The sequence below is a fragment of the Prinia subflava genome, chromosome 6 (assembly GCF_021018805.1).
Source record: "Prinia subflava isolate CZ2003 ecotype Zambia chromosome 6, Cam_Psub_1.2, whole genome shotgun sequence".
Classification (NCBI taxonomy): Eukaryota; Metazoa; Chordata; class Aves; order Passeriformes; family Cisticolidae; genus Prinia; species Prinia subflava.
Window position 1 is genome coordinate 15,849,822 of NC_086252.1, and position 4,865 is coordinate 15,854,686.

The window sequence follows — 4,865 nt, forward strand, 5'->3', positions numbered from 1 at the left end:
TTGGGTGTTTTGTCACTTAGTTTCAAGTATTTGTGATTGTAACTTTGCAATCTGAAAAACTGGTTTTTAACTTCACTTGTTAGTTGAAAGCCGGATGCAGAGGCTGGGGTGATAATGTACAAACTTCAGACGACGATGTTAATGTTACATGAGAAAACGGTAAGATTTTCAAACAGGCATTCTATACCTGCATGTTCTTTCAACCTTGCAAACATGAAAGCTCTTTGACCAAAATCTTCAGGAAATACTCACTTGATTTTTTTCTTCTAGACTTAAAAATTGAAAACACAATGTTGCTGTTTTAAATGTCACATGTGAAAGTGTGTCAGCTTGTTCTGTTACTTTTCACAATGTTTTTTAATATTGTGACATCCTGAGCTAGTTACACTTGTGATCTTTTTGGAAAAAGGGTTGGTTTGGTTTTTGTTTTTTCCATTGTGACTTTGATTTCAAAGTCTTAGTCTTCAACTCTATCCCTACAGCGGGAACATTTGAGGAACCTCTTTTCCAGTATATAAAAAACAAGAAAGCAAAACAGGAGATGTTTCAAATCTTTGTAGATGTTGTGAAGTGCTCAAGTTTTTTGGAAGCAGAGTTCAAAAAAACACCCCTCAGTTGCTGCAGCACTTCATGATATAAAATTGTTCTATCTGGAGTCATGGGGTATAACCTGCTCAATCTTAATTTCATGAGAAATGAATCAAAGTCATCTGGTTAAGACTAATTCTCAATAGTAAGTTACAGAAGAATTTGCAAAGTCTTTAGTATTGAAATAGGAAATAGTGTTGGGGCATGGTCAGTAGGAAAGAGATGGTAGTTGCAGATCATGCAGTTGTTGTTGCTGTATGATAACTTTTCTTTTTTATTTGTGAGATGAACACCATTGCTGGACAAAAGAGAACTTTGACACTTCATATGTAAATCATACGTCTTGTGTAAAGCATAAGAAGTACATTTGAGCTGTTTTATAACAGAAAGAACCATTCCTAAGGAAATAGATCAGTTTTGCCTAAATCTTGTCACAGCATTTTTTCTAAGAAAAATGTCTATTTAATTTTTTTCTGTATTTGACAGAATTTATTTCTGCAATCTTTCGTGTAATAAAATGTTTCCAGTCAAAAACATTTTCATAGAAAATAAATTTATATTGCAGAAAAATGTAAGATTTCTATCTTGTTAAGGCACACAGCTAAAAATACTTTGGTGGCATCATGTGTTACGTGTTTAAGCTGTTGGGTTTTTGCCCAATGCACGTCTCATTTTCAAGATGATGTGTGCATTTTGGCAGTGTGTTAAATCCACAAAAACTTAATTTGAAAGAATGTTTTCTAAAGAGAATTCTGCTAATTCTTATGCTTCTTTGATAGCTCTCTATGCACGTTAATGAAAAGAATATATACTCCATAATGGTTTAATTGTACAACCTTATTTAATATATCTGCAGTAATACTTCCCTTAGTATGTTATGGGTTTAATAGCATATATTTTATTAACCCATAACATTTGAGATATCTAGTCTAGTTAAAAAGTTGGTTAATGACATCTTTAATAAATGGAAATAAATTAATACATGTGAAAACATGTAACATTTATTCTGCAGCATCCTGTGCAAGCAGTTCAGTGTTTTGCTTTAGAGTATCTATAAAAGCGTGTTTCTTTTATACCCTCTGCCAGACCACTTGAATTTGCCACTACTTAGTGATGTGTTCTTGCCATCTTATGTGTGATTTTATAGACCTAAACATGTATATTTGCCACTTTTCTTTTCTAGAAGTTAAAATTCACCTGCAATCTCACCTTATGCCAGTCTGCTCTGTAGGCTTGTCCTCCTGCCCTTTATTTATGTATTTTACCGTATTTTTTACAAGGGGAAGATGTCAAAATCCTCGGCAGTATTCAAAATGAGGGTATTCCAGGAGATGCACGGTGCCATAAGAGTTTTGGGGGTGGTCATTTCTCAGTTGCTGTGGAGCTGAGTGGCTCTGGGTGATCTGGCCTTGCCTTCCTCAGCAGTAACAGCAGGGTAGACCCTGCACGGTAAAGGAGTGACTCGTGCCTCTGGTCTGCAAGTAATCCTGGAGCTCTGGGGTGTGACTGGAACAGCACTTTTGACTGAAAGACTTTGAGAAGTGGAGGTCCTGTGATTTTCTTCTCTGTTTTGTTCAGTTCTTAATCCTTGAAACTTAAAAGCAGGGTTGAAACCTTGGCCTTGGCTTAGCGGTTGAGTGGTGAAGGAATCTTGCAGACTTGGCTGTGCATGGGATTTGTGGGAAGGAATTTGTGATGGCCTGCTGTGATACTGCATGCTTAAAATTCAGCTTTCAAATGTGGTTGTAACATCCACATCCATAGATCCAGCAAGAGAGGCTGCATCCCTTTCCTAGGAGTGCCTGGCCGAGTTCCTGAGTTCCTCACAGTGGTGGTGTGAGGCGTTAGAGATGAGCTGCTGACGCACCCGGCAGATTCCTGCTCGTGTAGGAATAAATCTTGACTGAAGCATTTGTGGTATTGGTAAGAGCTGTAATTCTGCTCTCTAACTATATTTGGAGCAAGGTCTCTAAGTGTGGCTGTTCATATGCTCGAGTCTAAAGCGTGTTTTTTGGGGGGGGAAAAAATACTACCACTGTTTAGGCCACATCGTTACATAAATCATCAAAATACAACCTTCACAGTATGAAAGCAGATACATTTGGGGAAAAAAGCTTCGTTTAAAATACTTTAAAATTACCTTTAAGAGATTATGCTTTCTAAAGCAGTTTTAGTTGCTGTTTAAGCAACATTGCAGTCTTCAGATAGATAGATAGTTCATCTCCAGTTCTGCATAGGAATGGAGGCATGGCTACAATAATGTTTTTCTGTTGGTGTTAAGTGAATTTTATGGTCAGATCATGTACATTCTGAAAGTCAAATTCAGTTTTTGAATATTACTGGTAGTACTAACTAGATGCCGATGGTACATTATTTTAACCTAGGAGCGTGGTGTTCTCTAATTTACTTGAGGCTCTAGTAACATAACTCTTTTTAACTTTTAAATGCAGGATGTACTCTAAAATAGCTTAGTACATGTCAGACTCCCAACAAATACATGAGCTAGGGTGGGTGCTTTGAGCTCCAGCAGCAATTTAAATGCCTGCCTGCTGTTACATTGGTACAGTTATATGAATATAAAAGAAAACAGTAACTTATCCTCATTCATCATTCTTCAAATGCTTTGAATTGTCTTTCACTGCTGAGGAAAGCATAAGGCTAATTTTCTCAGACAATCTAAAAGAGCAGGACTCTATTATTACATGAGCACAGAATTTACTCCAGTTACTCTAATAACATACAGAGAGTAGGGAAAACTGTCCTTCAATTTATTTTTAGTAAGATTAAGTATATATTTAAAGCTGCTTTAAATTTATCAAAATATATTTTTAAGAAACAGTGAAATGAAAATGCATATTATGAGGGTTTTTTGTTTGTTTGTTTGTTTTTTAATTAAAACAACATAAAAATGAATTGTAGGTTAAAAGAGGCAGGAGCAAAATACAGCTTTATAAACTGGAAAATCTTTAGGTCAGTTCAGAGATGTTCTGCTACTTTTTAGGTTTTCCTCAAGTCTGTAATTTGGCTGAGACTAGTTAGGGATTTTTTTGTCTACTCATGAATGTCATCAACCATTTCCCTTTAACTTCAAAAAAAGAGGGGGAGAGGGTTCAGCTTAAAACCTTTGTATTGTTGGCCCATAAATGGCTTGTTAGGCCATCGAACAGACAAGTCCATTAAGGAAATTACCTGCCACGTCTTGACTGTTCAAGCTATGTCCATTTTGAGTATTTTTCCCCATTATTTTGTGAAATAAAGGGGGCACCAAAATCTTTCCAGAGGGAGAAAATAAGATGAGACATTCCTTAAGATGGTGAAGGAAAGAGCAAGGGTGTGTAAGAGGATGTGAAACTGAGAGAATTTGTTTGCAGTGTCAGGGTGCCCGTGACAGGTAAGAAGGGAGGTCAGAGCTGTTCTGGCTGGGGCTGCTGGCACAGGTGTCTGGGTGCAATGCTGGTTGGTTTTCACTGGGGGACTGGTATTGCTCCTTAATCACTTAACAAAAATTGTTCTTAATCAAATCACTCTCCCTTGAAAATTGGCAGTCCATTAGCTTTTTTTCAATGGTTTACCTATTGTTTTTGAGGCACTTTATGCTCCCTTCACAAATCTCTTGTGAAATTTCACATTCTGGGGCTTTTTGTATCATAAAAAGCTGTGGAAGAATTCCTTTGTTACTACCTTACCTAGAATTTGGTATAACTTAGAGAAGATTCCTTGTATTTTCAAGACCCCGTGAATAAGCTCACGCCATCCTATAAAGACTGAGAATTTTCAGCACCTTTTTTTTTTGCCCTGGAATAATACTTAAGCTAATTGGAGAAATATTCATTGATTTTAAAGGGAGAGGAGTAAGATGTTTGATGTAGTCACTTACAAATGCTGCTACTGTATTGCCTGTATTTGTATTGCTCAATGACCTCGTTAGGCTTTTCTTCCTTTTCTCTTGGTTTTCTTAGAGCTTTTTTTATTTCTTCCCTGTCCCTTTTGAACTTCATTCTTTATCACATGCATTGTTAACCATTTAGAAAAGTATAATGCCACAAATACATCAAAAATTTACTATATATCACTTGCATAATGCATCAAAAAATAATCTTTTAAGGACAACTTGGCTGAAGGAACAGTGTGTGTCCACACCTACAGTAAAGAATGAGTGTGCAGCGTGCTGCTTGCCTTCTCCTTACCTCAGAATAATGAGATACAGGACAATTGCAAATCTAATGAGGTTAATCAATCTTCCATTTATTAACACTTCTTTTTGATTGCCTTCTTTT